Source organism: Gorilla gorilla, chromosome 14 (genome assembly GCF_029281585.2).
Source record: "Gorilla gorilla gorilla isolate KB3781 chromosome 14, NHGRI_mGorGor1-v2.1_pri, whole genome shotgun sequence".
NCBI lineage: Eukaryota > Metazoa > Chordata > Mammalia > Primates > Hominidae > Gorilla > Gorilla gorilla.
Genome location: NC_073238.2, coordinates 14,541,701 through 14,562,777, shown reverse-complemented (window position 1 = coordinate 14,562,777; position 21,077 = coordinate 14,541,701).

The following is a 21,077-nucleotide window of genomic DNA, read 5'->3' as shown; positions in this document are numbered from 1 at the left end:
TCCATTTCCGTTCCCGTTCCATTTCCATTCCCGTTCCATTTCCATTCCCTTTCCATTTCCATTTCATTCCATTCCGTTCTGCTCGGGTACATTCCATTCCATTCAATTGCATTCCATTCCGTTCTGCTCCTGTCCATTCCATTCCATTCCATTCCGTTCCATTCCGTTCTACTTGGGTAGATTCCATTCCATTCCATTCCATTCCATTCCATTCCATTCCATTCCATTCCATTCTACTGGTGTCCATTCCATTCCATTCCATTCCATTCCATTCCATTCCATTCCATTCCATTGCATTCCATTCCATTCCATTCCATTCCATTCCGTTCCGTTCTACTCGGTTACATTCCATTCAATTCCATTCCATTCCGTTCTACTCGGGTAGATTCCATTCCATTCCATTCCATTCCTTTCCATTCCATTGCATTCCATTGCATTGCATTGCACTCAATTCCATTCCATTCCATTCCATTCCATTCCATTCCATTCCATTCCATTCCGTTCCGTTCAACTCGGTTACATTCCATTCAATTACATTCCATTCCGTTCTACTCTGTTACATTCCATTCCATTCCATTCCATTCCATTCCATTCCATTGAATTCCATTCCATTCCATTCCATTCCATTCCATTGAATTCCATTCCGTTCCATTCCATTCCATTGAATTCCATTCCATTCCATTCCATTCCATTGCATTCCATTCCATTGAATTCCATTCCATTCCATTCCATTCCATTCCATTCCATTCCATCCCATTCCATTCCATTCCATTCCATTCCGTTCTACTCGGGTTGATTCCATTCTATTCCATTCCATTCCATTCGATCCCATTTGATTCCATTCAATTCCATTCGATTCCATTCCATTCCACTCCATTCCATTCCATTGAATTCCATTCCATTCCATTCCATTCCATTCCATTCCATTCCATGGAATTCCATTCCATTCCATTCCATTCCATGGAATTCCATTCCATTCCATTCCATTCCATTCCATAGAATTCCATTCCATTCCATTCCATTCCACTGAATTCCGTTCCATTCCATTCCATTCCGTTCCGTTCCGTTCCGTTCCGTTCCGTTGCGTTCCGTTCCGTTCCGTTGTGTTCCGTTCCGTTCTACTCGGGTTGATTCCATTCTATTCCATTCCATTCCAATCCATTCCGTTCCATTCCATTGAATTCCATTCCATTCCATTCCATTCCATTCCATTCCATTCCATTCCATTCCATTCCATTCCATTCCATTGAATTCCATTCCATTCCATTCCATTCCATTCCATTCCATTCCATGGAATTCCATTCCATTCCATTCCATGGAATTCCATTCCATTCCATGGAATTCCATTCCATTCCATTCCATTCCATGGAATTCCGTTCCATTCCATTCCATTCCGTTCCTTTCCGTCCCGTTCCGTTCCGTTCCGTTCCGTTCCGTTGCGTTCCGTTCCGTTCTACTCGGGTTGATTCCATTCTATTCCATTCCATTCCATTCGATTCCATTCGATTCCATTCGATTCCACTCCATTCCATTCCATAGAATTCCATTCCATTCCATTCCATTCCATTGAATTCCATTCCATTCCATTCCATTCCATAGAATTCCATTCCATTCCATTCCATTCCATTGAATTCCATTCCATTCCATTCCATTCCATTCCATTCCATTCCATTCCATTCCATTCCATTCTACTGGTGTCCATTCCATTCCATTCCACTCCATTCCATTCCATTCCATTCCATTCCATTCCTTTCTATTCCATTGCATTCCATTGCATTCCATTCCATTCCATTCCATTCCATTCCATTCCATTCCACTCCACTCCACTCCACTCCACTCCATTCCACTCCACTCCACTCCGGTACATTCCATTCCATTCCATTCCATTCCATTCCATTCCATTCCGTGCTTCTCGGGTACATTCCGTTCCGTTCCATTCCATTCCATTCCATTCCATTCCGTTCCAGTGCACTCTACTCCACTCCACTCCACTCCACTCCACTCCGGTACATTCCATTACATTCCATTCCATTCCATTCCATTCCATTTCCATTCCCATTCCATTTCCATTCCCGTTCCATTTCCATTCCCGTTTCTTTTCCATTCCCGTTCCATTTCCATTCCAGTTCCATTACCATTCCCGTTCCATTTCCATTCCCGATCCATTTCCATTCCCGTTCCTTTTCCATTCCCGTTCCATTTCCATTCCCGTTCCGTTACCATTCCCGTACCATTTCCGTTCCCGTTCCGTTTCCGTTCCCGTTCCATTTCCGTTCTCGTTCCGTTTCCGTTCCCGTTCCATTTCCATTCCCGTTCCATTTCCGTTCCCGTTCCATTTCCATTCCCGTTCCATTTCCATTCCCTTTCCATTTCCATTTCATTCCATTCCGTTCTGCTCGGGTACATTCCATTCCATTCCATTGCATTCCATTCCGTTCTGCTCCTGTCCATTCCATTCCATTCCAATCCGTTCCATTCCGTTCTACTCGGGTAGATTCCATTCCATTCCATTCCATTCCATTCCATTCCATTCCATTCCATTCCATTCCATTCCATTCTACTGGTGTCCATTCCATTCCATTCCATTCCATTCCATTCCATTGCATTCCATTCCATTCCATTCCATTCCATTCCATTCCGTTCCGTTCTACTCGGTTACATTCCATTCAATTCCATTCCATTCCGTTCTACTCGGGTAGATTCCATTCCATTCCATTCCTTTCCATTCCATTCCATTCTACTGGTGTCCATTCCATTCCATTCCATTCCATTCCATTCCATTCCATTCCTTTCCATTCCATTGCATTCCATTGCATTCCATTCCATTCCATTCCATTCCATTCCATTCCATTCCATTCCACTCCACTCCACTCCACTCCACTCCATTCCACTCCACTCCACTCCGGTACATTCCATTCCATTCCATTCCATTCCATTCCATTCCATTCCATTCCATTCCATTCCGTGCTTCTCGGGTACATTCCGTTCCGTTCCATTCCATTCCATTCCATTCCATTCCGTTCCAGTGCACTCTACTCCACTCCACTCCACTCCACTCCACTCCGGTACATTCCATTCCATTCCATTCCATTCCATTCCATTCCATTTCCATTCCCATTCCATTTCCATTCCCGTTCCATTTCCATTCCCGTTTCTTTTCCATTCCCGTTCCATTTCCATTCCAGTTCCATTACCATTCCCGTTCCATTTCCATTCCCGATCCATTTCCATTCCCGTTCCATTTCCATTCCCGTTCCATTTCCATTCCCGTTCCATTACCATTCCCGTTCCATTTCCGTTCCCGTTCCGTTTCCGTTCCCGTTCCATTTCCGTTCTCGTTCCGTTTCCGTTCCCGTTCCATTTCCATTCCCGTTCCATTTCCGTTCCCGTTCCATTTCCATTCCCGTTCCATTTCCATTCCCTTTCCATTTCCATTTCATTCCATTCCGTTCTGCTCGGGTACATTCCATTCCATTCCATTGCATTCCATTCCGTTCTGCTCCTGTCCATTCCATTCCATTCCAATCCGTTCCATTCCGTTCTACTCGGGTAGATTTCATTCCATTCCATTCCATTCCATTCCATTCCATTCCATTCCATTCCATTCCATTCCATTCTACTGGTGTCCATTCCATTCCATTCCATTCCATTCCATTCCATTCCATTCCATTCCATTGCATTCCATTCCATTCCATTCCATTCCATTCCGTTACGTTCTACTCGGTTACATTCCATTCAATTCCATTCCATTCCGTTCTACTCGGGTAGATTCCATTCCATTCCATTCCATTCCTTTCCATTCCATTGCATTCCATTGCATTGCATTGCACTCAATTCCATTCCATTCCATTCCATTCCATTCCATTCCATTCCATTACATTACATTCCGTTCCGTTCAACTCGGTTACATTCCATTCAATTACATTCCATTCCGTTCTACTCGGTTACATTCCATTCCATTCCATTCCATTCCATTCCATTCCAATCCATTCCATTCCATTCCATTCCGTTCTACTCGGGTACATTCCATTCCATTCCATTCCATTCCATTCCATTCCATTCCATTCCATTCCATTCCATTCCGTTCTACTTTGGTACATTCCATTCCATTCGATTCCATTCCATTCCATTCCATTCCATTCCATTCCATTCCATTCCGTTCTACTCAGGTTGATTCCATTCTATTCCATTCCATTCCATTCCATTCCATTCCATTCCATTCCATTCCATTCGATTCCATTCCATGGAATTCCATTCCATTCCATTCCATTCCATTCCATTCCATTCCATTGAATTCCATTCCATTCCATTCCATTCCATTCCATTCCATTCCATTCCATTCCATTGAATTCCATTCCATTCCATTCCATTCCATCCCATTCCATTCCATTCCATTCCATTCCGTTCTACTCGGGTTGATTCCATTCTATTCCATTCCATTCCATTCGATCCCATTTGATTCCATTCGATTCCATTCAATTCCATTCGATTCCATTCCATTCCACTCCATTCCATTCCATTGAATTCCATTCCATTCCATTCCATTCCATGGAATTCCATTCCATTCCATGGAATTCCATTCCATTCCATTCCATTCCATTCCATAGAATTCCATTCCATTCCATTCCATTCCACTGAATTCCGTTCCATTCCATTCCATTCCGTTCCGTTCCGTTCCGTTCCGTTCCGTTGCGTTCCGTTCCATTCCGTTGTGTTCCGTTCCGTTCTACTCGGGTTGATTCCATTCTATTCCATTCCATTCCAATCCATTCCGTTCCATTCCATTGAATTCCATTCCATTCCATTCCATTCCATTCCATTCCATTCCATTCCATTCCATTGAATTCCATTGCATTCCATTCCATTCCATTCCATTCCATTCCATTGAATTCCATTCCATTCCATTCCATTCCATGGAATTCCGTTCCATTCCATTCCATTCCGTTCCTTTCCGTCCCGTTCCGTTCCGTTCCGTTCCGTTGCGTTCCGTTCCGTTCTACTCGGGTTGATTCCATTCTATTCCATTCCATTCCATTCGATTCCATTCGATTCCATTCGATTCCACTCCATTCCATTCCATAGAATTCCATTCCATTCCATTCCATTCCATTGAATTCCATTCCATTCCATTCCATTCCATAGAATTCCATTCCATTCCATTCCATTCCATTGAATTCCATTCCATTCCATTCCATTCCATTCCATTCCATTCCATTCTATTCCATTCTACTGGTGTCCATTCCATTCCATTCCATTCCATTCCATTCCATTCCATTCCATTCCATTCCATTCCTTTCCATTCCATTGCATTCCATTGCATTCCATTCCATTCCATTCCATTCCATTCCATTCCATTCCACTCCACTCCACTCCACTCCACTCCATTCCACTCCACTCCACTCCGGTACATTCCATTCCATTCCATTCCATTCCATTCCATTCCATTCCGTGCTTCTCGGGTACATTCCGTTCCGTTCCATTCCATTCCATTCCATTCCATTCCGTTCCAGTGCACTCTACTCCACTCCACTCCACTCCACTCCACTCCGGTACATTCCATTCCATTCCATTCCATTCCATTCCATTCCATTCCATTTCCATTCCCATTCCATTTCCATTCCCGTTCCATTTCCATTCCCGTTTCTTTTCCATTCCCGATCCATTTCCATTCCAGTTCCATTACCATTCCCGTTCCATTTCCATTCCCGATCCATTTCCATTCCCGTTCCTTTTCCATTCCCGTTCCATTTCCATTCCCGTTCCGTTACCATTCCCGTTCCATTTCCGTTCCCGTTCCGTTTCCGTTCCCGTTCCATTTCCGTTCTCGTTCCGTTTCCGTTCCCGTTCCATTTCCATTCCCGTTCCATTTCCGTTCCCGTTCCATTTCCATTCCCGTTCCATTTCCGTTCCCGTTCCATTTCCATTCCCGTTCTATTTCCATTCCCTTTCCATTTCCTTTTCATTCCATTCCGTTCTGCTCGGGTACATTCCATTCCATTCCATTGCATTCCATTCCGTTCTGCTCCTGTCCATTCCATTCCATACCATTCCGTTCCATTCCGTTCTACTCGGGTAGATTCCATTCCATTCCATTCCATTCCATTCCATTCCATTCCATTCCATTCCATTCTACTGGTGTCCATTCCATTCCATTCCATTCCATTCCATTCCATCCCATTCCATTCCATTCCATTCCATTGCATTCCATTCCATTCCATTCCATTCCATTCCGTTCCGTTCTACTCGGTTACATTCCATTCAATTCCATTCCATTCCGTTCTACTCGGGTAGATTCCATTCCATTCCATTCCATTCCATTCCATTCCATTCCATTCCATTCCGTTCCGTTCAACTCGGTTACATTCCATTCAATTACATTCCATTCCGTTCTACTCGGTTACATTCCATTCCATTCCATTCCATTCCATTCCAATCCATTCCATTCCATTCCATTCCGTTCTACTCGGGTACATTCCATTCCATTCCATTCCATTCCATTCCATTCCATTCCATTCCATTCCATTCCGTTCTACTTTGGTACATTCCATTCCATTCCATTCCATTCCATTCTATTCCATTACATTCCATTCCATTCCATTCCGTTCTACTCGGGTTGATTCCATTCTATTCCATTCCATTCCATTCCATTCCATTCCATTCCATTCCATTCCATTCCAATCGATTCCATTCCATTCCATTCCATTGAATTCCATTCCATTCCATTCCATTCCTTGGAATTCCATTCCATTCCATTCCATTCCATTCCATTCCATTCCATTCCATTGAATTCCATTCCATTCCATTCCATTCCATTCCATTGAATTCCATTCCGTTCCATTCCATTCCATTGAATTCCATTCCATTCCATTCCATTCCATTCCATTCCATTCCATTCCATTCCATTGAATTCCATTCCATTCCATTCCATTCCATTCCATTCCATCCCATTCCATTCCATTCCATTCCATTCCATTCCGTTCTACTCGGGTTGATTCCATTCTATTCCATTCCATTCCATTCGATCCCATTTGATACCATTCGATTCCATTCAATTCCATTCGATTCCATTCCATTCCACTCCATTCCATTCCATTGAATTCCATTCCATTCCATTCCATTCCATTCCATTCCATTCCATTCCATTCCATTCCATTCCATTCCATTCCGTTCCATTCCATTGAATTCCATTCCATTCCATTCCATTCAATTGAATTCCGTTCCATTCCATTCCATTCCGTTCCGTTCCGTCCCGTTCCGTTCCGTTCCGTTGCGTTCCGTTCCGTTCTACTCGGGTTGATTAAATTCTATTCCATTCCATTCTATTCGATTCCATTCGATTCCAATCGATTCCATTCGATTCCATTCGATTCCATTGAATTCCATTCCATTCCATTCCATTCCATTCCATTCCATTCCATTCCATTCCATTCCATTGAATTCCATTCCATTCCATTGAATTCCATTCCATTCCATTCCATTCCATTGAATTCCGTTCCATTCCATTCCATTCCATTCCATTCCATTCCATTCCATTGAATTCCATTCCATTCCATTCCATTCCATTCCATTCCATTCCGTTCCAGTGCACTCTACTCCACTCCACTCCACTCCACTCCACTCCGGTACATTCCATTCCATTCCATTCCATTCCATTCCATTCCATTCCATTTCCATTCCCATTCCATTTCCATTCCCGTTCCATTTCCATTCCCGTTTCTTTTCCATTCCCGATCCATTTCCATTCCAGTTCCATTACCATTCCCGTTCCATTTCCATTCCCGATCCATTTCCATTCCCGTTCCTTTTCCATTCCCGTTCCATTTCCATTCCCGTTCCGTTACCATTCCCGTTCCATTTCCGTTCCCGTTCCGTTTCCGTTCCCGTTCCATTTCCGTTCTCGTTCCGTTTCCGTTCCCGTTCCATTTCCGTTCTCGTTCCGTTTCCGTTCCCGTTCCATTTCCGTTCCCGTTCCCTTTCCGTTCCCGTTCCATTTCCATTCCCGTTCCATTTCCGTTCCCGTTCCATTTCCATTCCCGTTCTATTTCCATTCCCTTTCCATTTCCATTTCATTCCATTCCGTTCTGCTCGGGTACATTCCATTCCATTCCATTGCATTCCATTCCGTTCTGCTCCTGTCCATTCCATTCCATTCCATTCTGTTCCATTCCATTCCATTCGATCCCATTTGATTCCATTCGATTCCATTCAATTCCATTCGATTCCATTCCATTCCACTCCATTCCATTCCATTGAATTCCATTCCATTCCATTCCATTCCATTCCATTCCATTCCATTCCATTCCATTCCATTCTACTGGTGTCCATTCCATTCCATTCCATTCCATTCCATTCCATTGCATTCCATTCCATTCCATTCCATTCCATTCCATTCCGTTCCGTTCTACTCGGTTACATTCCATTCAATTCCATTCCATTCCGTTCTACTCGGGTAGATTCCATTCCATTCCATTCCTTTCCATTCCATTCCATTCTACTGGTGTCCATTCCATTCCATTCCATTCCATTCCATTCCATTCCATTCCTTTCCATTCCATTGCATTCCATTGCATTCCATTCCATTCCATTCCATTCCATTCCATTCCATTCCATTCCACTCCACTCCACTCCACTCCACTCCATTCCACTCCACTCCACTCCGGTACATTCCATTCCATTCCATTCCATTCCATTCCATTCCATTCCATTCCATTCCATTCCATTCCATTCCGTGCTTCTCGGGTACATTCCGTTCCGTTCCATTCCATTCCATTCCATTCCATTCCGTTCCAGTGCACTCTACTCCACTCCACTCCACTCCACTCCACTCCGGTACATTCCATTCCATTCCATTCCATTCCATTCCATTCCATTTCCATTCCCATTCCATTTCCATTCCCGTTCCATTTCCATTCCCGTTTCTTTTCCATTCCCGTTCCATTTCCATTCCAGTTCCATTACCATTCCCGTTCCATTTCCATTCCCGATCCATTTCCATTCCCGTTCCATTTCCATTCCCGTTCCATTTCCATTCCCGTTCCATTACCATTCCCGTTCCATTTCCTTTCCCGTTCCGTTTCCGTTCCCGTTCCATTTCCGTTCTCGTTCCGTTTCCGTTCCCGTTCCATTTCCATTCCCGTTCCATTTCCGTTCCCGTTCCATTTCCATTCCCGTTCCATTTCCATTCCCTTTCCATTTCCATTTCATTCCATTCCGTTCTGCTCGGGTACATTCCATTCCATTCCATTGCATTCCATTCCGTTCTGCTCCTGTCCATTCCATTCCATTCCAATCCGTTCCATTCCGTTCTACTCGGGTAGATTTCATTCCATTCCATTCCATTCCATTCCATTCCTTTCCATTCCATTCCATTCCATTCCATTCCATTCCATTCCATTCTACTGGTGTCCATTCCATTCCATTCCATTCCATTCCATTCCATTCCATTCCATTCCATTCCATTGCATTCCATTCCATTCCATTCCATTCCATTCCGTTACGTTCTACTCGGTTACATTCCATTCAATTCCATTCCATTCCGTTCTACTCGGGTAGATTCCATTCCATTCCATTCCATTCCTTTCCATTCCATTGCATTCCATTGCATTGCATTGCACTCAATTCCATTCCATTCCATTCCATTCCATTCCATTCCATTCCATTCCATTACATTCCGTTCCGTTCAACTCGGTTACATTCCATTCAATTACATTCCATTCCGTTCTACTCGGTTACATTCCATTCCATTCCATTCCATTCCATTCCATTCCAATCCATTCCATTCCATTCCATTCCGTTCTACTCGGGTACATTCCATTCCATTCCATTCCATTCCATTCCATTCCATTCCATTCCATTCCATTCCGTTCTACTTTGGTACATTCCATTCCATTCGATTCCATTCCATTCCATTCCATTCCATTCCATTCCATTCCATTCCGTTCTACTCAGGTTGATTCCATTCTATTCCATTCCATTCCATTCCATTCCATTCCATTCCATTCCATTCCATTCGATTCCATTCCATGGAATTCCATTCCATTCCATTCCATTCCATTCCATTCCATTCCATTGAATTCCATTCCATTCCATTCCATTCCATTCCATTCCATTCCATTCCATTGAATTCCATTCCATTCCATTCCATTCCATCCCATTCCATTCCATTCCATTCCATTCCGTTCTACTCGGGTTGATTCCATTCTATTCCATTCCATTCCATTCGATCCCATTTGATTCCATTCGATTCCATTCAATTCCATTCGATTCCATTCCATTCCACTCCATTCCATTCCATTGAATTCCATTCCATTCCATTCCATTCCATGGAATTCCATTCCATTCCATGGAATTCCATTCCATTCCATTCCATTCCATTCCATAGAATTCCATTCCATTCCATTCCATTCCACTGAATTCCGTTCCATTCCATTCCATTCCGTTCCGTTCCGTTCCGTTCCGTTCCGTTGCGTTCCGTTCCATTCCGTTGTGTTCCGTTCCGTTCTACTCGGGTTGATTCCATTCTATTCCATTCCATTCCAATCCATTCCGTTCCATTCCATTGAATTCCATTCCATTCCATTCCATTCCATTCCATTCCATTCCATTCCATTCCATTGAATTCCATTGCATTCCATTCCATTCCATTCCATTCCATTCCATTGAATTCCATTCCATTCCATTCCATTCCATGGAATTCCGTTCCATTCCATTCCATTCCGTTCCTTTCCGTCCCGTTCCGTTCCGTTCCGTTCCGTTGCGTTCCGTTCCGTTCTACTCGGGTTGATTCCATTCTATTCCATTCCATTCCATTCGATTCCATTCGATTCCATTCGATTCCACTCCATTCCATTCCATAGAATTCCATTCCATTCCATTCCATTCCATTGAATTCCATTCCATTCCATTCCATTCCATAGAATTCCATTCCATTCCATTCCATTCCATTGAATTCCATTCCATTCCATTCCATTCCATTCCATTCCATTCCATTCTATTCCATTCTACTGGTGTCCATTCCATTCCATTCCATTCCATTCCATTCCATTCCATTCCATTCCATTCCTTTCCATTCCATTGCATTCCATTGCATTCCATTCCATTCCATTCCATTCCATTCCATTCCATTCCACTCCACTCCACTCCACTCCACTCCATTCCACTCCACTCCACTCCGGTACATTCCATTCCATTCCATTCCATTCCATTCCATTCCATTCCGTGCTTCTCGGGTACATTCCGTTCCGTTCCATTCCATTCCATTCCATTCCATTCCGTTCCAGTGCACTCTACTCCACTCCACTCCACTCCACTCCACTCCGGTACATTCCATTCCATTCCATTCCATTCCATTCCATTCCATTCCATTTCCATTCCCATTCCATTTCCATTCCCGTTCCATTTCCATTCCCGTTTCTTTTCCATTCCCGATCCATTTCCATTCCAGTTCCATTACCATTCCCGTTCCATTTCCATTCCCGATCCATTTCCATTCCCGTTCCTTTTCCATTCCCGTTCCATTTCCATTCCCGTTCCGTTACCATTCCCGTTCCATTTCCGTTCCCGTTCCGTTTCCGTTCCCGTTCCATTTCCGTTCTCGTTCCGTTTCCGTTCCCGTTCCATTTCCATTCCCGTTCCATTTCCGTTCCCGTTCCATTTCCATTCCCGTTCCATTTCCGTTCCCGTTCCATTTCCATTCCCGTTCTATTTCCATTCCCTTTCCATTTCCTTTTCATTCCATTCCGTTCTGCTCGGGTACATTCCATTCCATTCCATTGCATTCCATTCCGTTCTGCTCCTGTCCATTCCATTCCATACCATTCCGTTCCATTCCGTTCTACTCGGGTAGATTCCATTCCATTCCATTCCATTCCATTCCATTCCATTCCATTCCATTCCATTCCATTCTACTGGTGTCCATTCCATTCCATTCCATTCCATTCCATTCCATCCCATTCCATTCCATTCCATTCCATTGCATTCCATTCCATTCCATTCCATTCCATTCCGTTCCGTTCTACTCGGTTACATTCCATTCAATTCCATTCCATTCCGTTCTACTCGGGTAGATTCCATTCCATTCCATTCCATTCCATTCCATTCCATTCCATTCCATTCCATTCCGTTCCGTTCAACTCGGTTACATTCCATTCAATTACATTCCATTCCGTTCTACTCGGTTACATTCCATTCCATTCCATTCCATTCCATTCCAATCCATTCCATTCCATTCCATTCCGTTCTACTCGGGTACATTCCATTCCATTCCATTCCATTCCATTCCATTCCATTCCATTCCATTCCATTCCGTTCTACTTTGGTACATTCCATTCCATTCCATTCCATTCCATTCTATTCCATTACATTCCATTCCATTCCATTCCGTTCTACTCGGGTTGATTCCATTCTATTCCATTCCATTCCATTCCATTCCATTCCATTCCATTCCATTCCATTCCATTCCATTCCAATCGATTCCATTCCATTCCATTCCATTGAATTCCATTCCATTCCATTCCATTCCTTGGAATTCCATTCCATTCCATTCCATTCCATTCCATTCCATTCCATTGAATTCCATTCCATTCCATTCCATTCCATTCCATTGAATTCCATTCCGTTCCATTCCATTCCATTGAATTCCATTCCATTCCATTCCATTCCATTCCATTGAATTCCATTCCGTTCCATTCCATTCCATTGAATTCCATTCCATTCCATTCCATTCCATTCCATTCCATTCCATTCCATTCCATTGAATTCCATTCCATTCCATTCCATTCCATTCCATTCCATCCCATTCCATTCCATTCCATTCCATTCCATTCCGTTCTACTCGGGTTGATTCCATTCTATTCCATTCCATTCCATTCGATCCCATTTGATACCATTCGATTCCATTCAATTCCATTCGATTCCATTCCATTCCACTCCATTCCATTCCATTGAATTCCATTCCATTCCATTCCATTCCATTCCATTCCATTCCATTCCATTCCATTCCATTCCATTCCATTCCATTCCGTTCCATTCCATTGAATTCCATTCCATTCCATTCCATTCAATTGAATTCCGTTCCATTCCATTCCATTCCGTTCCGTTCCGTCCCGTTCCGTTCCGTTCCGTTGCGTTCCGTTCCGTTCTACTCGGGTTGATTAAATTCTATTCCATTCCATTCTATTCGATTCCATTCGATTCCAATCGATTCCATTCGATTCCATTCGATTCCATTGAATTCCATTCCATTCCATTCCATTCCATTCCATTCCATTCCATTCCATTCCATTCCATTCCATTGAATTCCATTCCATTCCATTGAATTCCATTCCATTCCATTCCATTCCATTGAATTCCGTTCCATTCCATTCCATTCCATTCCATTCCATTCCATTCCATTGAATTCCATTCCATTCCATTCCATTCCATTCCATTCCATTCCGTTCCAGTGCACTCTACTCCACTCCACTCCACTCCACTCCACTCCGTTACATTCCATTCCATTCCATTCCATTCCATTCCATTCCATTTCCATTCCCATTCCATTTCCATTCCCGTTCCATTTCCATTCCCGTTTCTTTTCCATTCCCGATCCATTTCCATTCCAGTTCCATTACCATTCCCGTTCCATTTCCATTCCCGATCCATTTCCATTCCCGTTCCTTTTCCATTCCCGTTCCATTTCCATTCCCGTTCCGTTACCATTCCCGTTCCATTTCCGTTCCCGTTCCGTTTCCGTTCCCGTTCCATTTCCGTTCTCGTTCCGTTTCCGTTCCCGTTCCATTTCCGTTCTCGTTCCGTTTCCGTTCCCGTTCCATTTCCGTTCCCGTTCCCTTTCCGTTCCCGTTCCATTTCCATTCCCGTTCCATTTCCGTTCCCGTTCCATTTCCATTCCCGTTCTATTTCCATTCCCTTTCCATTTCCATTTCATTCCATTCCGTTCTGCTCGGGTACATTCCATTCCATTCCATTGCATTCCATTCCGTTCTGCTCCTGTCCATTCCATTCCATTCCAATCCGTTCCATTCCGTTCTACTCGGGTAGATTTCATTCCATTCCATTCCATTCCATTCCATTCCTTTCCATTCCATTCCATTCCATTCCATTCCATTCCATTCCATTCTACTGGTGTCCATTCCATTCCATTCCATTCCATTCCATTCCATTCCATTCCATTCCATTCCATTCCATTGCATTCCATTCCATTCCATTCCATTCCATTCCGTTACGTTCTACTCGGTTACATTCCATTCAATTCCATTCCATTCCGTTCTACTCGGGTAGATTCCATTCCATTCCATTCCATTCCTTTCCATTCCATTGCATTCCATTGCATTGCATTGCACTCAATTCCATTCCATTCCATTCCATTCCATTCCATTCCATTCCATTCCATTACATTCCGTTCCGTTCAACTCGGTTACATTCCATTCAATTACATTCCATTCCGTTCTACTCGGTTACATTCCATTCCATTCCATTCCATTCCATTCCATTCCAATCCATTCCATTCCATTCCATTCCGTTCTACTCGGGTACATTCCATTCCATTCCATTCCATTCCATTCCATTCCATTCCATTCCATTCCATTCCGTTCTACTTTGGTACATTCCATTCCATTCGATTCCATTCCATTCCATTCCATTCCATTCCATTCCATTCCATTCCATTCCGTTCTACTCAGGTTGATTCCATTCTATTCCATTCCATTCCATTCCATTCCATTCCATTCGATTCCATTCCATGGAATTCCATTCCATTCCATTCCATTCCATTCCATTCCATTCCATTGAATTCCATTCCATTCCATTCCATTCCATTCCATTCCATTCCATTCCATTGAATTCCATTCCATTCCATTCCATTCCATCCCATTCCATTCCATTCCATTCCATTCCGTTCTACTCGGGTTGATTCCATTCTATTCCATTCCATTCCATTCGATCCCATTTGATTCCATTCGATTCCATTCAATTCCATTCGATTCCATTCCATTCCACTCCATTCCATTCCATTGAATTCCATTCCATTCCATTCCATTCCATGGAATTCCATTCCATTCCATGGAATTCCATTCCATTCCATTCCATTCCATTCCATAGAATTCCATTCCATTCCATTCCATTCCACTGAATTCCGTTCCATTCCATTCCATTCCGTTCCGTTCCGTTCCGTTCCGTTCCGTTGCGTTCCGTTCCATTCCGTTGTGTTCCGTTCCGTTCTACTCGGGTTGATTCCATTCTATTCCATTCCATTCCAATCCATTCCGTTCCATTCCATTGAATTCCATTCCATTCCATTCCATTCCATTCCATTCCATTCCATTCCATTCCATTCCATTGAATTCCATTGCATTCCATTCCATTCCATTCCATTCCATTCCATTGAATTCCATTCCATTCCATTCCATTCCATGGAATTCCGTTCCATTCCATTCCATTCCGTTCCTTTCCGTCCCGTTCCGTTCCGTTCCGTTCCGTTGCGTTCCGTTCCGTTCTACTCGGGTTGATTCCATTCTATTCCATTCCATTCCATTCGATTCCATTCGATTCCATTCGATTCCACTCCATTCCATTCCATAGAATTCCATTCCATTCCATTCCATTCCATTGAATTCCATTCCATTCCATTCCATTCCTTAGAATTCCATTCCATTCCATTCCATTCCATTGAATTCCATTCCATTCCATTCCATTCCATTCCATTCCATTCCATTCTATTCCATTCTACTGGTGTCCATTCCATTCCATTCCATTCCATTCCATTCCATTCCATTCCATTCCATTCCTTTCCATTCCATTGCATTCCATTGCATTCCATTCCATTCCATTCCATTCCATTCCATTCCATTCCACTCCACTCCACTCCACTCCACTCCATTCCACTCCACTCCACTCCGGTACATTCCATTCCATTCCATTCCATTCCATTCCATTCCATTCCGTGCTTCTCGGGTACATTCCGTTCCGTTCCATTCCATTCCATTCCATTCCATTCCGTTCCAGTGCACTCTACTCCACTCCACTCCACTCCACTCCACTCTGGTACATTCCATTCCATTCCATTCCATTCCATTCCATTCCATTCCATTTCCATTCCCATTCCATTTCCATTCCCGTTCCATTTCCATTCCCGTTTCTTTTCCATTCCCGATCCATTTCCATTCCAGTTCCATTACCATTCCCGTTCCATTTCCATTCCCGATCCATTTCCATTCCCGTTCCTTTTCCATTCCCGTTCCATTTCCATTCCCGTTCCGTTACCATTCCCGTTCCATTTCCGTTCCCGTTCCGTTTCCGTTCCCGTTCCATTTCCGTTCTCGTTCCGTTTCCGTTCCCGTTCCATTTCCATTCCCGTTCCATTTCCGTTCCCGTTCCATTTCCATTCCCGTTCCATTTCCGTTCCCGTTCCATTTCCATTCCCGTTCTATTTCCATTCCCTTTCCATTTCCTTTTCATTCCATTCCGTTCTGCTCGGGTACATTCCATTCCATTCCATTGCATTCCATTCCGTTCTGCTCCTGTCCATTCCATTCCATACCATTCCGTTCCATTCCGTTCTACTCGGGTAGATTCCATTCCATTCCATTCCATTCCATTCCATTCCATTCCATTCCATTCCATTCCATTCTACTGGTGTCCATTCCATTCCATTCCATTCCATTCCATTCCATCCCATTCCATTCCATTCCATTCCATTGCATTCCATTCCATTCCATTCCATTCCATTCCGTTCCGTTCTACTCGGTTACATTCCATTCAATTCCATTCCATTCCGTTCTACTCGGGTAGATTCCATTCCATTCCATTCCATTCCATTCCATTCCATTCCATTCCATTCCATTCCGTTCCGTTCAACTCGGTTACATTCCATTCAATTACATTCCATTCCGTTCTACTCGGTTACATTCCATTCCATTCCATTCCATTCCATTCCAATCCATTCCATTCCATTCCATTCCGTTCTACTCGGGTACATTCCATTCCATTCCATTCCATTCCATTCCATTCCATTCCATTCCATTCCGTTCTACTTTGGTACATTCCATTCCATTCCATTCCATTCCATTCTATTCCATTACATTCCATTCCATTCCATTCCGTTCTACTCGGGTTGATTCCATTCTATTCCATTCCATTCCATTCCATTCCATTCCATTCCATTCCATTCCATTCCATTCCATTCCAATCGATTCCATTCCATTCCATTCCATTGAATTCCATTCCATTCCATTCCATTCCTTGGAATTCCATTCCATTCCATTCCATTCCATTCCATTCCATTCCATTGAATTCCATTCCATTCCATTCCATTCCATTCCATTGAATTCCATTCCGTTCCATTCCATTCCATTGAATTCCATTCCATTCCATTCCATTCCATTCCATTGAATTCCATTCCGTTCCATTCCATTCCATTGAATTCCATTCCATTCCATTCCATTCCATTCCATTCCATTCCATTCCATTCCATTGAATTCCATTCCATTCCATTCCATTCCATTCCATTCCATCCCATTCCATTCCATTCCATTCCATTCCATTCCGTTCTACTCGGGTTGATTCCATTCTATTCCATTCCATTCCATTCGATCCCATTTGATACCATTCGATTCCATTCAATTCCATTCGATTCCATTCCATTCCACTCCATTCCATTCCATTGAATTCCATTCCATTCCATTCCATTCCATTCCATTCCATTCCATTCCATTCCATTCCATTCCATTCCATTCCATTCCATTCCATTCCGTTCCATTCCATTGAATTCCATTCCATTCCATTCCATTCAATTGAATTCCGTTCCATTCCATTCCATTCCGTTCCGTTCCGTCCCGTTCCGTTCCGTTCCGTTGCGTTCCGTTCCGTTCTACTCGGGTTGATTAAATTCTATTCCATTCCATTCTATTCGATTCCATTCGATTCCAATCGATTCCATTCGATTCCATTCGATTCCATTGAATTCCATTCCATTCCATTCCATTCCATTCCATTCCATTCCATTCCATTCCATTCCATTGAATTCCATTCCATTCCATTGAATTCCATTCCATTCCATTCCATTCCATTGAATTCCGTTCCATTCCATTCCATTCCATTCCATTCCATTCCATTCCATTGAATTCCATTCCATTCCATTCCATTCCATTCCATTCCATTCCGTTCCAGTGCACTCTACTCCACTCCACTCCACTCCACTCCACTCCGTTACATTCCATTCCATTCCATTCCATTCCATTCCATTCCATTCCATTTCCATTCCCATTCCATTTCCATTCCCGTTCCATTTCCATTCCCGTTTCTTTTCCATTCCCGATCCATTTCCATTCCAGTTCCATTACCATTCCCGTTCCATTTCCATTCCCGATCCATTTCCATTCCCGTTCCTTTTCCATTCCCGTTCCATTTCCATTCCCGTTCCGTTACCATTCCCGTTCCATTTCCGTTCCCGTTCCGTTTCCGTTCCCGTTCCATTTCCGTTCTCGTTCCGTTTCCGTTCCCGTTCCATTTCCGTTCTCGTTCCGTTTCCGTTCCCGTTCCATTTCCGTTCCCGTTCCCTTTCCGTTCCCGTTCCATTTCCATTCCCGTTCCATTTCCGTTCCCGTTCCATTTCCATTCCCGTTCTATTTCCATTCCCTTTCCATTTCCATTTCATTCCATTCCGTTCTGCTCGGGTACATTCCATTCCATTCCATTGCATTCCATTCCGTTCTGCTCCTGTCCATTCCATTCCATTCCATTCTGTTCCATTCCATTCCATTCGATCCCATTTGATTCCATTCGATTCCATTCAATTCCATTCGATTCCATTCCATTCCACTCCATTCCATTCCATTGAATTCCATTCCATTCCATTCCATTCCATTCCATTCCATTCCATTCCATTCCATTCCATTGAATTCCATTCCATTCCATTCCATTCCATTCCATTCCATTCCATTCCATTGAATTCCATTCCATTCCGTTCCATTCCATTGAATTCCATTCCATTCCATTCCATTCCATTCCATTCCATTCCATTCCATTCCATTCCATTCTACTGGTGTCCATTCCATTCCATTCCATTCCATTCCATTCCATTCCATTCTACTGGTGTCCATTCCATTCCATTCCATTCCATTCCATTCCATTCCATTCCTTTCCATTCAATTGCATTCCACTGCATTCCATTCCATTCCATTCCATTCCATTCCATTCCATTCCACTCCACTCCACTCCACTCCACTCCATTCCACTCCACTCCACTCCGGTACATTCCATTCCATTCCATTCCATTCCATTCCATTCCATTCCATTCCATTCCGTGCTTCTCGGGTACATTCCGTTCCGTTCCATTCCATTCCATTCCATTCCATTCCGTTCCAGTGCACTCTACTCCACTCCACTCCACTCCACTCCACTCCGGTACATTCCATTCCATTCCATTCCATTCCATTCCATTCCATTTCCATTCCCATTCCATTTCCATTCCCGTTCCATTTCCATTCCCATTTCTTTTCCATTCCCGTTCCATTTCCATTCCAGTTCCATTACCATTCCCGTTCCATTTCCATTCCCGATCCATTTCCATTCCCGTTACATTTCCATTCCCGTTCCATTTCCATTCCCGTTCCATTACCATTCCCGTTCCATTTCCGTTCTCGTTCCGTTTCCGTACCCGTTCCATTTCCGTTCTCGTTCCGTTTCCGTTCCCGTTCCATTTCCGTTCCCGTTCCATTTCCGTTCCCGTTCCATTTCCATTCCCGTTCCATTTCCGTTCCCGTTCCATTTCCATTCCCGTTCTATTTCCATTCCCTTTCCATTTCCATTTCATTCCATTCCGTTCTGCTCGGGTACATTCCATTCCATTCCATTGCATTCCATTCCGTTCTGCTCCTGTCCATTCCATTCCATTCCATTCCGTTCCATTCCGTTCTACTCGGGTAGATTCCATTCCATTCCATTCCATTCCATTCCATTCCATTCCATTCCATTCCATTCCATTCCATTCTACTGGTGTCCATTCCATTCCATTCCATTCCATTCCATTCCATTCCATTGCATTCCATTCCATTCCATTCCGTTCCGTTCTACTCGGTTACATTCCATTCAATTCCATTCCATTCCGTTCTACTGGGGTAGATTCCATTCCATTCCATTCCATTCCATTCCTTTCCATTCCATTGCATTCCATTGCATTGCATTGCACTCAATTCCATTCCATTCCATTCCATTCCATTCCATTCCATTCCATTCCATTCCATTCCATTCCGTTCCGTTCAACTCGGTTACATTCCATTCAATTACATTCCATTCCGTTCTACTCGGTTACATTCCATTCCATTCCATTCCATTCCATTCCAATCCATTCCATTCCATTCCATTCCGTTCTACTCGGTTACATTCCATTCCATTCCATTCCATTCCATTCCAATCCATTCCATTCCATTCCATTCCGTTCTACTCGGGTACATTCCATTCCATTCCATTCCATTCCATTCCATTCCATTCCATTCCATTCCATTCCATTCCATTCCGTTCTACTTTGGTACATTCCATTCCATTCCATTCCATTCCATTCTATTCCATTACATTCCATTCCATTCCATTCCGTTCTACTCGGGTTGATTCCATTCTATTCCATTCCATTCCATTCCATTCCATTCCATTCCATTCCATTCCATTCCAATCGATTCCATTCCATTCCATTCCATTGAATTCCATTCCATTCCATTCCATTCCTTGGAATTCCATTCCATTCCATTCCATTCCATTCCATTCCATTCCATTCCATTGAATTCCATTCCATTCCATTCCATTCCATTCCATTCCATTCCATCCCATTCCATTCCATTCCATTCCATTCCATTCCGTTCTACTCGGGTTGATTCCATTCTATTCCATTCCATTCCATTCCATTCCATTCCATTCCATTCCATTCCATTCCATTCCATTCCATTCCATGGAATTCCATTCCATTCCATTCCATTCCATTCCATTGAATTCCATTCCATTCCATTCCATTCCATTCCATTGAATTCCATTCCGTTCCATTCCATTCCATTGAATTCCATTCCATTCCATTCCATTCCATTCCATTCCAT